Genomic DNA, 17260 nt, shown 5'->3' on the forward strand with positions numbered 1-17260 from the left:
ACGCAAGTGACGCAGCCCAAGGCAGGAAGTGGTCAGTGCTGGGCAGGCACTCAGTGAAAACAAAGGCTCCAGAAGTCCTGGGGAGAACACCCCACGGGTGAGCGACAGCCTCGAGAAAGAGAGGGGGAGGGCACTGATGGAGACCTCTGCGAGGGGGGCACACCTCAGAGCGCCCACCCAGTGCAGTGCAGGCCCAGAGCTGAGGAGTTCTCAGGGCTGCCAAGCACCCTGGCCCCGGAGGGACAACGAACCCGCTGAGCACAATGAACCACCCTGTTCGCCCTGCTCAGCCCAGACCCTCCTCTCCCCGCCTGAACCCTCCTGCCAGGCCATGGGCACAGCCCCTGCCCAGTTCCTGCTGCTGCCTCCCCGGACATGGACCTGCTGTCCCTCCCCCTCCCTGCTGGCGTGGCTTCTGCTCCCGAAGGGCTGAGCGAGGCATGGGCAGTGCCCGCACAGGATCACAGGCAGGCGGACAGCAGAACCGCTCTGGGAGACAGGGAGCGGGAAGGGGGATTCAAAAGCACTCTGTGTTTTTACATCGGAGGCGGGAGAAAAATGACAGTGCCTTCCAGAAACCAGACACTCAGCAGAACAAGGGGGAAAAGATGAGCCCAGTCTGGGCCAAACTAAGTTTGAGATGCCGGAGGCATTCTAGCCGCCAGCTGCCGTTCAAGGTGCAGCTTGGCAGAGAGGTCAGCGTGAGCCGTGAATTCACAGGAAGCCAGAGGGGCACTCTGCCACGAGGGCACAAGTTGACCAGGAGAGAGACTCTTTGGGCGCCATCAGCATTTAGAGGTCAGGGACCTGCAGTGGCCTCTGAGTGAGCCATCGGTCACGTGTACTAATTCGATCCCCTCCACCAGGGAGTCCTCCCGTAACAGCTAGAGCACATGTGTCAAACACAAGGCCCGCGGGCCAAATCCGTCCCGCCAGGCCTTGCAATGTGGCCCGCACCGCGCTGTCATCACTGCACTCCGCTGCGTTTCCATCACAATGACAGTTTATGACTGTTCAGTAAACCATTCGGCCCGCGATTTTGGCTGGATTTTAGATTTTGGCCCCTTCTCTGATTGAGTTCGACACCCCTAAGCTAGAGTGTGGAGTCCGCCCATCACACCAACCCTGGCCAGTCACCCATAAATGCGCTGTATGTTGGAAAATGCACCCCAGCCCATGTGGCTCAGTGGTTGAGCCAGGAGGTCACAGTTCCATTCTTGGTCAGGGCACATGCCTGCGTTTCGGGCTCAATCCCCAGTAGGGGTCGTGCAGAAGGCAGCCATTCGATGCTTCTTTCTCCCTCTCTCCCCCTCTCCCTTCCTCTCTGAAATCAATAAAAATACTTTATTGCGTGAAGGCTGGCTGTAACCGGAAAGCGTGCTGAGCTCAGTCGGGGCAGGAGGTTCATTACTCTCCAACACTCAGCGCCAAACAAAGCCGGTGCCCTTAGACTTGATGAAGAGGGAAACCAGGGATGAGCTGCCGTGGGAGAGGGCAGAGAGACTTCAGCATCTGCAAACCAAACGCAGGCATGTGCTCTGACCAGGAATGGAACCGTGACTCTCAGGCCGGCTTGGCGCGCCTGCCTCCTGCGGCTCCCCTCTCAAGGAGGTCTCACTGGGATGACTGCCTGGTGGGAACTGAGCCCCGAGGCTGGAGTGGGCAGACTGTGACTCCTTTCCCTTCGGGGCTTCTCTCCCCACGCAGACTGGGGAGCTGGCTGAGACATCAGGGATTATCCAGAGAGACCGGAGCAGCCCCGTGGCCGGTGCCTCCAGCTTCCTGAGACAGGGTGCGCTTCTTGTCTTCTCTGCAGCTTCCCTGCAGCCTGTGTCGGAGCCAGGCCTGAACCCCGTGGCTAGAAATCCTAAGTGTTTGGGGGAATGCCAGTCCCTGAGACACAGACTAGCCAGTCCCTGAGACACAGACTAGCTCATCACGGTGGAAAGGGCTGTGCCCTTTGAACTGCGGTCTTTCCTCTCCCTGGAGAAATGACCGGCAAGGACACCGTGGCTTGTGAAGTCAAAAAACCAGACGAGCTTCAGACACCGTCTTCCTCAAATGACCAGCAGCTTTCTTTCTCAAATGGCTCCAACATGTGCAGCTGCCATGCACGAGTTCTCCCTCTGCCTCCTGGTTCTGAACCGTTTTTTAAAAATATATTTCTTTATTGATTTCAGAGAGGAAGAAAGAGGGAGACCCAGAAACATCAATGATGAGAGAGAATCCTTGATTGGCTGCCTCCTGCATGCGCCCTTGGCCGGAATCGAACCCAGGACCCTTCAGTAATGCAGGCTGATGCTCTATCCACTGAGCTAAACCGGCTAGGGCTCTGAACCACTTTTGTTCCTGCTGCCGGAACGCCCCAGCTCGCTCTCTCCCTGGCACTGAAGCTGGGGGTTGAACCGCATTCTCCCCTATTTCAGTCCCAGGGGCCATCTGACAGGCGCGCTGGTTCCTCCAGGCTGGCCACGTGAGCATGGAGTCATCGCTTTGACATCAATGCATCTGGAAAACTCGAGAGCCCAGAGCCAGGGGCCGGGGTTCAGTCCTGGCTCCCCACTTCCCCAGTCTACCCTGGGCAGGTCAGATAACCCCCCTGAGGCTCGGCTTCCGATCTGCACCCTGAGAGCATGTCACAGGGTATCTGCCCGCGAGGCCCTGTCACCACACAGAACCGGGTAACCGAGAACAAAGGGGCTCGGCCACTGCGCTGCTCTTACCCCTGGCGGGGGTGGGAGGAGCGGGGGAGGGGGTGCGGGGAAGAAATCGAGTGGCTGTGTAATTAATTTGGAATAATGTAAGCACTGAGCCGTTGAAGAGAAACAAAAGTGGTGACATTTAATGAATGTGTCAGTCGATATCTCGCTCATTCCAGCTGTCTTTTTAAATGTCAACTACCTCACAGCTCCTTTTCCTTGCAGCTGGAAGGTTTGTGCCAACGACAAGCATCGACTCCGGTTTCTGCCCCCAGGTTAGCATGGCCACGTGGTCCCAGAGGCAGGAGGTCCCAGCGGCTGCGGGGACGGGAACAATGACCGTCACCCCAGAGAGCCGGCAAGGCAGCTGCTCCTCGGGTCCCCCCACTGGTCCATTCTCCTTGCCCTTCACCCTCCTTCGTGCCATCGACTCTAGAGAACACACGAGGTGTCCACGCCGAGGGGAAGGTCCCCCTCCCCTGCCCACGGGGCCTCTTCGAACTTCTCAGCCCTTGAAAATTCTCAGGAGGAAAACCTTAGCTGAACTCCAGGGAGAGAGAAAGCCAACAGCCCGTTGCTCCAGGCTCAGGAATTTCCATTCCGAGCCGCTGGCCCTTGGTCCCGACCCCTATAAATACCAGATAACGCTTCAGAGAGTGGCCAGCTGCGTTTTCACTTTGGATAAAAATGTGCGGCTACGCGACACTGCTCGGTTTTTGTCCCAAACTCCATCCCTGCCCCCGAAGAGAGCTTTCCCACTGTCAGCCACAGCTGAGCGGCCATTCTGTGACCTTCCCAGGCACCAGGTGGGAGGAGGAGGAGCAGCTAAGACCCGAGTGGAAAACCGGCTGGTGAGCAAGCAGCCTGGAAGCTGACGTGGCCGAGGCCGACCACAGAGCTCCGGCCAGTGCGGCTCACCGAGCAGAGCACAGCGCTGGAGGAGGAGCCGAGGAGGGCCACGGTGCTCCAGGCTGCGGGAGCAGGCAGGGCGAGCCAGCTCAGGACCCATGGTAACGGGTGCGCAGGGAGCACACAGTGACATGTCAGAGGACAGGCCACCCTCGGCGGCCCAGCTCTCAGCCAGAAACCCATGCCAGCCCCTCAGGCAAAGCCCCATACAGCCCCCCCCCTCCCCTAAATGCACAGTCATCTAGAGGAGAGCCAGCCACGTGAACACTCACTCCGCTGCCTTCTCACGCCTACGCAGAGCCAGTGGCTTATTACTGGTTCCCAGGCCATCTCTTTGTGACCTCCCAGTGCCTCCCCCATGATCAGCCGTCCTTCCCTAAGGTTCTCTCCCTGCCCGACTCTGGTCTCCTTCATGGGATCCACCCCACCCTGGAATTGAGAGGGCCCGCAGGCCTGGGCCCTGGCCTCTCCCCACCTCTCATTCTTCCTGGACAGTTTCACCCCCATCGCCTCCACATCAGCTGCTGCCTCCATGCTGAAGCTGATCCACATCCCAGCTGCCACGACTCTGGGAGTGCCCAGCCCAGACAGCCACCTGCCACTCGGATGTCCTGATGCAGCCGAAAGCCCGCCTTCGCCAAAGCCAGTGTCTCTCAGAGCTGCTCCTGCAGCTGTGCTTGAACTTCAGAAGCACTGTCTCCCTTCTCTCCCTCCATCAGCCCTCACGTTATATTTATTTCTTCTGTGTGGTCTCACTGCCCACTCTTTCTCTATACCCTTGTTATTTCCCTCCGGGATTACCCTCCAGGGACTGAAAACTCTGAGGCCTCTGCACTCAGAGGGTGGCATGAACGTGAGGCTGTGAGACAAAGGATGAGTGGCAGGTGGTGGGCACCGGACCTGTAAGCTCTACCTAAAGACATTCACATTTTAAAAAATTTAAAACCCTCCAGGCAAACTCATCAGGATTGTTCCCTGGACAGAGACGGTGCACCCCTAAAAAGCCAGCCTCCCCTCCCTGGTAGTCCTGTCACTCCAATGTGATTAGTATGCCTTCCATAGTACGGTATCCAAACCTCTCCTGACGCCCCTTCTGCCCACAGGGGAGGAGGGATGATTAATGTCTGCGTGATGTTTAAAAACCACCGAGGATTTGTCTGACGGGGAGCTGGCAGTGGATTCATTGGCATTCGGGACCCTTCATGGGTCTCTACCCTCCCCACAGGCAATGGAACCGCTCCTCCCACCATGCTGCCCTCCCCGGAAAACCCGTCCGTTCTCTCCTTTTTTAAAAAATTGATTTGAGAGGGAGAGAAGCACCAATGTGAGAGAAAGACATTGATTGGTTGCCTCCTGCACGCATCCCGGCTGGGGATCGAACCCACAACTTAGGTATGTGCCCCGGCTGGGAATGGAACCTGCGGCCTTCATGGCACAGATGACTCTCCAACCCAGTGACCCACACTGGCCGGCCCAGCCTTCTTTCCGGCCTGACCCCAGGAAAGCCTTCTCAGGCCCCTCCTTGTTGGATGTCAGTGTGCGTTTCCTTGTCGTCTTATTCTTTTCTGCACATGCTCCTGTCCACCAGCAACCAGCATCGGAGCCTTTTCCCTGCCGGGCGCCCTCCACTGCCCCGCATAGCCAGGTGCCCCTCGTGGTGAGCCTGCCGGAGAGGAGCGCCGGCTGCCAGGGGGGGGGGGCACACGAGCCACAGCAGTCAAGAGCCCAGACTCAGAATACCGAGCCTCTGGCTCAGGAAACAGCGTCTAGAAACCCCACATGATGGGAACTGAGAACGGCCTCCAGCCACGCTCTCAGACGTGCAGTGCCTCTGAGCCACCGGAGAGCTTGGTAAAAGGTAAATTGCTGCCACTGAGTCTCCAAACACGTGCTGGGGTGCAGCCCAGGAGCCTGCGTTTCGCCAAGCTGGCAGGTGCTTGTGATGCCAGTCAAGTTCAGGCCCGCGCACCGAGGAACATCTGGTCCCTGAGTCAGAGGTTTGGCTTCACCTGGAGTGAGACAGCTGTTTCTCATCAAGAAGATCCTGACCCAGAGCCAGCGCACAGGTGCCTGTGTTCTGAACTCACAGGCAGGCGGTCTCAGAGGGCTGTGCCCATGGACAGTCTTGGGGGGATTATTCCCCTGGGTATTTCTGTCTTTCAGCACCATGGGCAGCACATGTCCACCTGAACAGGAAGGAGGTGCAAGCAGCAAACAGGTTGTAAGGCGCCTGCTCCAGGAGCCCTGCCCAGGGCCCTGAGGGTCACCCACCCAATGATACTGCCGTTCAGTCCCCACCGGAGCAGGACGCGCCATCTGCTTCCCATCCCTACACCCTTTCTTCTGCAACCACAGAGCTAACGCAGAGACAGGAGGTTGATCATGGCTGTGCGGGGTTCAGAACAGGCTCCCCAAGACATGCCACGCTGGCATGTGGATTATTCAAGTTGAAGGCAATGGAGGCCTGCAGGCTCATGAGAAATTTTACCTCTCCCTAGAAGAATCTAAATTTGGGAGCTTTGCCCCCAACAAGAGTTATTACCAGATAATCTTTTATGGCCTATCTATGGGTCAGGGCAAACATCTAATTATTTTTTAAAACATTAAAAATATATTTTTTTTATTGATTTCAGGGAGCAATGGAGAGGGAGAAAGAGATAGAAACATCAATGATGAGAATATCATTGATTGGCTGCCTTCTGCACACCCCACGCTGGGGATCGAGCCCACAACCCAGGCATGTGACTGGGTGGGGAACCAAACTGTGACCTCATGGTTCATAGGTCAACTCTCAACCACTGAGCCACGTGGCCGTGGCCGGGCAACAACTATCGACAGTTACTGAACATCTGCTTTGCTTATCTTCCCGGGAACTGCCCTCCTCCTCTCTGGAGCCCCAGGGTGCCTTCCCTCACTGCTTGGCTCAGAATGTCACGTTCTGTTTCAGAACCTCTCATGCATGTAGGGTCTCTGACTGTCTCACCTACGTGGGGTTCCCATTCATACGTATGTAATTAAATTTGGCCATTTTCTCTCGCTGATCTGTCTCCTGTCGATTTCATTATTAGACCAACTGGAATAATCTAGAAGGCTAGAGGGAGGATTCTTCCTCCCCCACAACGGAGAGCACCTGCTCTAACCAGACTGACCACAGTCTGGGCACCAGCGGGGACAGAAGGCAGCACACAGTGCTGCCCAGGCCTGGGCACCTCTCTCAGAGCCCCTCCACCTACCGCTCTCCAACTCGATGCTTGGATCTCCTTTCTGGAACCTGTTTCATTCCGGTGTACATCAGTTAGGGTCTTCCTCATCAGAACCCAGGTTGCTTGAGAGCCGATGTTTCCGCTATACTAGGACTTTACACGGCCCCGGGCACATAGTAGGTGCTTAATAAATGTGAGTTGGATACATTGGGATGTGAATGAATGAGGAGATGACTTCTCCTACAGGCCAAAATCCACATCATCACCAAGACCCAGAATTATCCTACACCAGCCATGGACCACAGGGCCATTTCTGGGAGACAGGCTGAAGGGAATACATATTGCAGAGGTCCTTTATGGGTTCCCACTGCTGCTATGACCTCAAGTGGCCACTTATGACCACAATGGCCACTACCTTCCAATAATACTAATATTGATAACAGCAGCTCCCACCTGTGATGTGATGTGCCAGTCACCATGCCAGGTTCTTTACATGTGTTACCTGATCCATTCTGACAGCAAGCCTCTGAGGCAGACACCATTAGTATTGCCTTGTGGTATAGATGAGAAAACAAGTAAGAGACGTAAAAGTCCAAAGCCAAGGGGATGAATCAAGATGCAAATGTGGATGGGTCTGACCGTAACTGCTCCATCCTGTCTCTGGAGAGCTTGGTGCACCTCAGCCTGCACCCCACTGGCTCTTCCTGGGCCATCAGACAGTAGCTTTACCTCTTACAGGGACACAGCGAGCTCCATACAGCAGATTGGACCCAGGCCACGGAAGACGACCACTGCTCTCTCCTGCCCAAAGCTCAGGTTCCTCCTCAGGCCCCCAAACACCGCCCAGAAAGCACCTTCCTTTGTGCCCTAGAAACCTGAGCCGCCACTGTTTCCTGGCTGAAAGTGCTGCTTCTGACCCATGCCAGCTTCCCTCCCTCCGCAAGGTGGTACCTAGGATGGGTGCCTGTGATGATGGATGCTCTCAAGATAGTGGCCAGTCCCACTAAGAAGGTCTGAAAACAAACTGGGCCAGCAGGACAAGGTAATTAGGCCGAGCTCTCCTGAGGGGGTGGGCAGGTCAGCGGGTGCAGGATCAGGGAGCTGAGTCCTGGGGTGCATTTAATTAAGTATCGCTGTTCTGTTCACACATCGGATGGCAAAGCTTGGTCTCCCCTCAGGACTCCGGGTGGGGATAGAACAAGGAGGCCAACGGGCGCCAAAAAGAAAAATCAACACAACAAAGCAGCCAGCAGCCAGCAGCCAGCAGCCGGAGCCTGCTCCTTCTGATTACGGAAAGAATAGCCAAAGGGGACCAGAGTCCTGGGGAGACAGGACAGGCCCGGGCCCAGAAGGGCTGGAGAGAGGGGAAGGAATACTTAAACATCAGTTAGGCAGTGGCTGTCACCCCATGTAAATTCTAACAAGGCCCTGTACTTGGAGATAACAAAGGCCAGCGTGTTTAATTAAGGGTATAAATGGTAAAAATATGAGACAGGAGCTCTTACGAGATGTTAATGAGGTGGATGGGAAACCTCTAAAAATAAACCAGGCAAGTGGAAAGGGTAATTAGGGGTGCAAAAATAAACAAAGGGTGTCAGCGTGAGAGGGCCCTGAAAAGGCTCCTCCAACATGCTCTCAGGAGCTGGGTGGGCCAGAGAGTGTCCCAGGGGTCAGGGCCTGTAGGAGGAGTGCAAGTGTCCTAACTAGCCTTGTCTCCCCCACACTTCTCAGAATGATAATGAGCTCCCGCCCCCACCCCAGCCAGCCCAAGCCCAGCAGAGCCTGGGAGACAGGGAGTCCCCGCAGAGACCCGGGCAAATGTCAGGGGATGAGAGGCCTCTGGGCTAAGGGATAAGAATCAACCTGGTTCCTGCCTTTGAGCCCACAGCCAGGACTTGTGCCTACATGCGAGGATGCATGATCTCTCTCTCTCTCTCTCTCTCACACACGCACACACACACACACACACACACACACGCACACACACAAACACGCGCTCCCAAGACTTCGAACCAAGGCCAGTTGCTCCGATATAGAGCAGGTGGTTGTGAACCCCTGAGGCATCTGAGATGGTGTCATAAGCCCCTGGCTTCCCCTCCGTAATATCTTTCTCCCCTTCTCCATTTGTGCTCTAAACCCAACCGTATTCAGAAGTCATTCCGTGTCAAGTAAGTCTGGGAGATTCTTCCCACAACAGGCCCCTCGGGAAGACGCACATTAGACACTGAACAGGCTGAGAACTGCGGGAGAAGTCTCTTTGTGTTTATTTAACTCAGCATTCCCAAGTCTGGCCACGCCACCCTGTTTTTTACACCATACCATTTACCATCTGTCCCCACTACCCACCCCAACCAGTAAAACCTGGGGCCCAACCACAGCCTCCTCTCGTCTGTGAGATCCTGTCCAAATGGGACTGCTCACCTTCTTACCACGTGTGAACTAGAAGATAAATTTAACCTCTGCCAATCACTTCCCAATATCGGATAATGCAGCAAAACCAGGAGGAGGGCGGGGGATGGGAGTGGGGAGGTACCATTTACATAGAAAATAGAGGAAAGAATGAGAAAACAAGAGGGAAGAACGCCATTTCTAGGGTGGCAGAATCATGGTGACTCCTGGTCCACGCACATCTCAAAAAAATCCCAAAGCAGGAGGGGTCCCGGCTGGTACAGAGGGCCAAGGTCCTTGGAAGGCTTCCGACCGTAACAGCCCAAATGAATCCTGAAGACCAGGCCCACAACCTGCCCGCCCTCCTCATGGCTGATGCATGGCTCAGAGGAGATGTAGCTGAAAAGGCCAAGGGCGGCCTTTCCTTGTCCACATTCCCACCGCAGCCCTGAAGACTGGTCTCTCAGGGGGATGGGGGTGTTCTTCTCATTCGGTGGGAAGGCAGGGTGAGAGATGCCTGTTCCCCAGCAGCTCCTTTTTCCCCAAAATACTTATTTTCCAACGGCCTGAACTCCATCTCTGTCAATCAGGGCTTTAACTTGGTCACTAGCCACTTAATGAGACAGAAAATTAGGACCAGACCACAGTTTGGCAAAGCCCACTGGCTCCTGGACGTGGCTCTAAGTCGCCAGAGAGCTCCCCCTACAGGCAGCACAGGCTTCCTGCACCCGAGTTACATGACCGTCCTGCTTGGCTGGTTTGCTCTTAGGCATCCTGGACAGAAACCTGTGTCTGCTGCTGGCCTTTCTCTAAGGTGATGAGCAGCACGTAATCTGCTTCATTCTCCATACGGGCAGCAGGCCTCCCAAAGCTCCACCTTCAGCGGCATATGGTCTGGGTCTCAAGGGAGAGCAGGTGACAACTTAATTACTTGTTTGTGTGGTTTTTTTTTTTTTAAACCAAAAATCAGAGGCTGCAAACTTCCTTTCCTGTAATGAAAATTTTTTAATTCTATTTCATCTCAGTAATACCATAGCTAGTCTCAGGTTTGAAGGTTCTATCGCTTGAAACCTCACTCTTGGTACCAAACCTATTCTAATGGCAACTTTTCTGGTTACACACTTACAACAACTCAAGTAAAAAATACTTAAATATTAAACTTAAGTTTAATATTTAAATATCTGTCTGTCTGTCTATATCTAGTGAAAGAGAAGGAACTAGGCAGCCAGGCTCAGGAAAACTGGGACTGAAAATTGGGGGGGAAAAACACATCAAAACAAAACAAAAATAGTCATCTTCTCTCTTTCTCTCTCTCTCTCTCTTGGGGGAGGTCACCCAGTTCTCCATCAATCTGTGTCTGCTCCAGCCTCCTCACTTTTCAGGCCTTTCAGGAAGAAAATCGGGGCCCAATTCGCTGCCCTCTCAGCAGCTTACATCTGGCCCAACGGCTGCTGCCACATCCCCAGTACGACCTTCCAGCCGCCGTTTACCGGCCATTGTCTTAGGACACATGACAAGGCAGGCCAAGCCGAAGGATCAGGGAGGACAGCTGAAAACAAAGCAGCTGCTGCCCAGGAGACAGAGGCTGGCCCATCTCTGTCCCAGTTGTGTTTCCAGCATCATTCAGACCCTCAGAGCCTCCACGCTCAGTCTCCACAAGAGCCCCCCCCTTTTCTTTTCTTTTTTGTATTTTAGCTATAGGACATCAGAGCACTTTAGCAACAACTTCAAAAACAATGCTTCACTCATAGGGAAAAAACTCAGACAGGAAAGAAAAAAACACAAAACAAAACCCGGCTCCATTAAACGAGATTATGTCCGGAAAACCCAAGCCATTGACAGATCCGCAATGACAGGCACACATGTCCGTGTGTCTTATCAGATGTACAGGAAGCAAAAGAAAAGAGCGACAACAAAGACGAACAGCTACCAACAAACAGCGCTGCCTCCGGCGGATTGCAGACGGGCAGGAGTCCCCCGATGGGATGGGCACTTGAATGGGCACTGAATTAAAGCTCCCTAAATGTGAAGTCAAGGTTCCGGCAGTTCAGTGGGTATTTGCATAATTGATCTAACCAAGAGCGAATCTGCGGTCTGTGTTCCTGGGCCCCGCTGATGAATGCGCTATATAGCATGGCCTCGGGTGCAAGAAGCAATGTATTCCAGGAGCGCACCGGAAGGTGGAGAGCTACAACTCCCAATGGGAAGAGATCTCTTCCGGTTGCCCACCTTGTAGAATTTTGTAGAATTACAGAATTTCCCGCCAGTCCTCCAGCCCCGGCCTCTACCCCCTTTGCTAGCTCCCCACAGCTGTGTTGCTAACTTGGACTCAACCCCAAGTCCAATAACATGAATTTGGCCTGAGACATAAACAATTTGAAGAGGCTTGCTTTCCCAGTTGCCCATTCCCAATCTAGTGGGGATTAATTTGAGAATGTAGACTCTTGTGTCCTCAGAGTCACTTTGATATTAGTCTGGCCCTGGCGACCACCATATCCTCTCACTTGATCTGCAAACTCCGTGGGCTCTATGTCTGAAATCTGTCTCATTTCCAGCTCCGTCCCTGCCACCTTCTCACCTCTCTGGATTTTAGCAAAAGCCTCCTAACTAGTCTCTGCTCCTATTCAACCATCCTTACCCCCAGCAATCCATTGTCCACACTGCCAAATTCTTTTCTTTGTAACTTTTAATATGCATGTTTAAAACATACCTCAGCTGAGAGCACAGTATAAAGAAGCCCTGGTTTACACACACACACACACACACACACACACACACACCATACACAAACTCTCGGCAAAACTGGCTCCTGACCTCCAGGTCATGGCTCAACATGCCACCTCCTCAGGGAGAAATGCCTTACTGGATCAGATGTTCTAAATGAGCCTTCTTCTCCCAGCCACTCTTTATCACATCACCTGTTTCCATGTCTCCATGAAGCTCATTGCTATCTGAAAGCACCCTCGCCTTCACTGGCTTCTTCAGTGCGACAGAACATTAAATAGAAGTGGCCACCCAAACACCAAGAGACAATAGATATGAAATTTCAAAGCTAGTTATGCCTATATGAAACCCACAAAGGAAAGAATCAAGAACCTTTCCACGATGGTTGACTCCTCAGCCGGATCCAGTATACACAAAAGATAAGAAAACAAAGGAGGAGGGTTTTATAGAGGATTTCTCTGAAGGCGCTGTTGCTGTCACAGGAGAGGAAGGGAAGAGATGGGGGAGAGAGGGTTTACAGGCCCTCTTGGAGAGCTCGCTGTGTTCTCGCAGGTTGACTAGAGGGAAGGGGGAGAGGGGGGGTAGTTGGTTAGATATTGAACTTGTGCCTGCCTCTCACCTGGAAAACACAGAGGGGGCAGTACCGGATTCAGCCTGAACTTCAGAGCCCGTTGGGATGAGAGAGCTTGAGTATTCCCATGGACCACTGTCAGCCAGGACTTCTCTGCCATATGCAGGGGAACCTAGACATGCTGAGGAGTTAACCTTTGGCCAGTGGGTGGAGGGACAAACCTCTGACCAGAGAGGGATGGAATTGATGGATAAAAGCTTTCTCTTTCTTCCCTCCAGTCAGGTGGTTCTGAGATGTCTATCAATGGCTTCTCAGACGGTCCCACGCAATCGGGTAACCGAGAAGAAGCCCAACTGACAATGCATCTTGGGAGCCCGCTCTCTCCTTCCCTGGCTCCCTCCCTCCGGCTCTTACACACGCCTCTGGCGCCCCCTCTCCGATAAAACCTCCCACTTAAGGCTTTGTCTCAGGTTCTTCTCATTGGTGGCTTCCAGACTCAGACAGAGACAGAGGCTGACCCCTCAGAACCCCTGGCTGCCCAGGTGGGTCATGTGAGAGGGCATTGGTCTTGGTTAATTCACTGTTCTCCATGTCTGATCCTCAGCCTTGTTGGTTCAGGAATTTGTGTTTTTCAGAATCAAATAGAGGATCTCTCCCAGGGGCAGCTTATGTTGCCCAAGCTCCTCAGGATAAGATAGCCAACTACTTAGGTAGCTACCATCCAAAATATAACTGATGAACCAGAGACCTGAGTGCACCTAACCAGTGTATCTCCTCCTGGTAAGTGAGAGACTTGAGAGGCCACTGAACAAGTAACAGGTAATCCCCCAGCAGCTCTGGCTCTCATCATCTTGGGCTTCAGCTCTCAGCTGAGCGCTTGAGGATCTCTCGAGGCATCTTCTTGACAAGCAGCCTTTCCCAAGCTCCTTAGCCTTGACCACGGAGCTTAGCCACGAATTCCTTTCCCAAAGCAGCGCCTAGATGGGCACCATCCACAAATGCCCCGTTACATTCCTATTTTTATGCTTCCATATCATTGTTATTATAAAGAAGGCAATATTTTGAACAATTACTCATGTGCTTTTCTCTTTTGCTTTTCAGAGGGTCTGACCTTCCCCTTGGATAGCCGCAGGCCTCCCTCTGCCTGGGGAGAGATTAAATTGTTACAGAAGAATGCAAAAAGAAATAAAGAATGAATATTCTTTTATTGACGCCCAACATGAGATTTCTCAGCAAGACACTAATCTTTAGAACCAGGCTGTTGTTTTGAGAGAGTCAGGATTGCCAGTTAGTGACAATGACAGACTCGGAGGCACAATACCTGGGCTCACATACAGGTTATGTCAGTACCCTGTGTGACCTTGAGGAAGTTACTGAATTTCTCTGTGACTTAGTGTCCTTATCTGTAACATGGGAGTCATACTAGAACCTCCCTCAGAGGACGGTTATGAGAATTCAACAAGCTGTCAGACATAAAACTTGCCTTGAACAAATCATATTCCTTCTAGATCCCAGGCGCTGTAACTCTTATAAGTAGTTAGAGTGTCTGGAACATAATAAAATATGCAATAAACAAGCTGTCATTTTCAAAATTCTTTTGCCTTCCTCTTTAGTGTATTAAAAACCAGCTCTTAGAGAGCCAAGGAAGCCAAGACATAAAATGATGAAAGCCTCTCCTTTGAGTCCTGAGGGATTGTGGGGAGAGGGAGTGAGAAAGAGAAAAAAAAAAAAAAAGCCTGCCCTCTCCCCCCCACCTCTCACACAAACACACACACACACACACACACACACACACACACACACATCATCATCATCATCATCATCATCATCATCATCGTTGTTGGGACTGAGGACAGAGAGAATTCACATGGCAGAGCTTAGATATTGAGCACCAAGGAGCCATGTCAGGCAGAATGAGGGGCTAGAGACGGCTGTGACCAGGGTGGGGAGCCAGACTGGGGACACAACAGAAACTCTGAGAGATCTCAACCCAGCCAGAACTTTAAAGGGAGGCTGAGTATCCAGGGGGTAATGTAGGGCCCTGACCAGGCAGAGAGAGACCAGATCACAAATCCCTCTAGCTGCCGGCTTCTGCGATGCAGTGACAAGGACTAGGGACAAGCGACAGAGCCCTGGTGACTCCAGGAACCATGGATTCTAGTGCATGATTCAAGGAGGTGTGGGGGCGGGGACAGTGGACAAAATACTCCAAAAGCTGGGGCACTGAGTATTTTTACACGGAGAGACTGAATATTTCCTAGAGGTATTGTTTACATTGTTGCCTTGGATTGAACTGAACCTAGATTTTTCTTCCAGCCACTTAGAGGCTAGAGACAAAATAAAGGTTCCAATTATTTCTGGACGTCCAAGATACGGTATAAATCTTATGACCTTGATTCAGTACTTATTTTAGTGGATGTTCTCAACAGTGGAGCCCATCTTATTGGGGAGCTGCCCTCCACACCCACAGAGCAGGCCCAACAAACAAAACATCTCCCCATGGAAGGTCCTGCTCTTTCTCCTCCTCCAACTCCAATCCCAGGGATGATTGGTCCAGGGTGGACACGTGACTCAAGCTGGGCCAATTGAAATGTCTGCCTTGGGATTTGAGATTTGGATCTGGGGAAGATGAGCTGTTAGTTGCTGGAAGTCATGGCCGATTTCCAGAGTGTGACTCCAAGTACTACGGGGGCTCCCTGGTGAGCCTCCAACAGGCCCAAAACGCAGGTCCGTGCTTCAGTTCTATATAATTCCATACATTTTTATACTCAGTGAGGAACTGTTTTTCCAGTAACCTACTGACTGTGCTATTATGGGTTACTAAAATTTAGGATTCACAAACTAAAGTGATTGTTCCCATGTCATGAGCACTGGAACCCCGCGTTCTGCTGGGAAGATGTCTGCAGGGCCAAACTGGCAATGACATGACATGACATGACATGACGCTTCACCGCACAGGTGCACACAGAGCTAGAATCCCTGCGATTTGGGATAATGACACTTTATTGGCAGTACTTCATCGGTGTTGTTTTGAGTTGACTGTGGGTTTTGGATAGCTTAATTACACTGATCGCTAATTGTAAATCGCATTCATTGTAAACTTGGCTTTTGGATGATTTAGCTTTATAATTATCAGGTTAGTTTTTTTGTGGTGGTTGTGTGTAGTGATCTTTTGGACCTATCCTTTTTCAATAATGAGGCTTTAAAAATATGCATTATAATTCATTGAGCATCACCATTCCCCTATGTAGACATATGATTAATACTTCTGTTGACATTTCATTAGTACAGTGATAATTCATGTATTTCTGGCTTTCATCCCATGGAAATTAGGATTAGTTGAAAGGTTTCAGAGTTTTTGCTCCTCTTTGGTGAATCACAGTGGAAAATCAGAGACGCCTCTTCTGGGGGAAGGATTCACAAATATCTGATTTTAAGTCCCCAGAGAAGCCCTGTTCTCACTGTTTAGGCACCGCATTCATCAATTCCTTTTTTCATTTCATGGCTGTACATGACTAACGCTCATTTTGACTTAACTAGTTTGAGTTGGTTTTGGTTACTAGTATCAAAAGAACCTCAACTAATATTATCACTATATTTTGGATTGGGGCAAAAAATATTATTGTATTCACAATCTTTCTCCCTTTGCCTTCTCAGAAGGCAAGAGGAAGGGGATGGGATAGAAAGGAGTGAAGAAACCAGATGGGTTGGAAGATTCTGGAAGGAGAGTGAGGACAGCTTTGTGAAGAATAATGGCCATAACGAGAGGTGAGGAATATGGGTGATGAGGGTTTTCTGGAAGTTTTACTGTGTGCAAAGACCACACAAAAGTGACCAGTGGTACTCAGGTTTGAACCTGACCAAGCTTCATTAGTGTGCATAGAGTTTTCTTAAAATGGGGGTAATCGATGTGAAAACATCCAAACCTGTAGAGAATTTTTACAAGTTTGAGCCAAACTGATGACAATTGCCAGGAACACTATTGGAACAAGCAGTGAGACTCAAATCGAGTCTGAGAAGTAAATGGTAGCAATGTCTCTACCTGAGTTTTCTCTATGTCAGTAGTTGGGAAAATATTCCTTTTTGTAGAAAATACACAATCAAGTACTTGAGGGTGATGGGGCACCGTGTTGGCAACTTACTCTGATGAACTATACTTGCAACTTTTCTGTAAGTGTGTGGTTGTTTCAAAATAAAAAAGGAATTAAAAAAAAGAAACTGGGAAACCATAACATCCCAAGTGTATGTTCCCCTTCGATTGTCATCACTTTTCCTCTTAGATTCAGCAAAGCAACCTTACCTCATCAACAGAGAATGAGAGAGACCACCAGGCTGGCCTTCCTCCGCCTCCTGCACAGCACCCAGATGGGCACGTCCCTTCTCTTCCGTCTGGACTCTGTCCCATGTCAATAAAAGTGTCATCCCTCCACCTGTCCATGGCCGGGCACGCCACATCCACTTCTCCTACCTCTTCCTCCTCAAGGACATCAATCCATCAATCAGTCCTCAACCTTTATCTTCTGCCTTCTCTGTTGGCTCTTTCAATGACAAGCCATATTCACATATTTTCCACTATTAAAATATTTTTTCAAAACCCTCTCCCTTGCTCCACAATTATTATTTCAGACCATCACTTTCCTCAAGCTTGCCGTTTCATCGGGGAATTCTCAATATAAGGCAACAGAACCCACTCTAATAATCAATTCAAAAAAGTTATTACTGGGTGTAATTAGGTAACTCGCAGTATCTCTAGGAGTAGCCGAAGG

The sequence above is a fragment of the Pipistrellus kuhlii genome, unplaced genomic scaffold (genome assembly GCF_014108245.1).
Source record: "Pipistrellus kuhlii isolate mPipKuh1 unplaced genomic scaffold, mPipKuh1.p scaffold_m20_p_24, whole genome shotgun sequence".
Lineage (NCBI taxonomy): Eukaryota > Metazoa > Chordata > Mammalia > Chiroptera > Vespertilionidae > Pipistrellus > Pipistrellus kuhlii.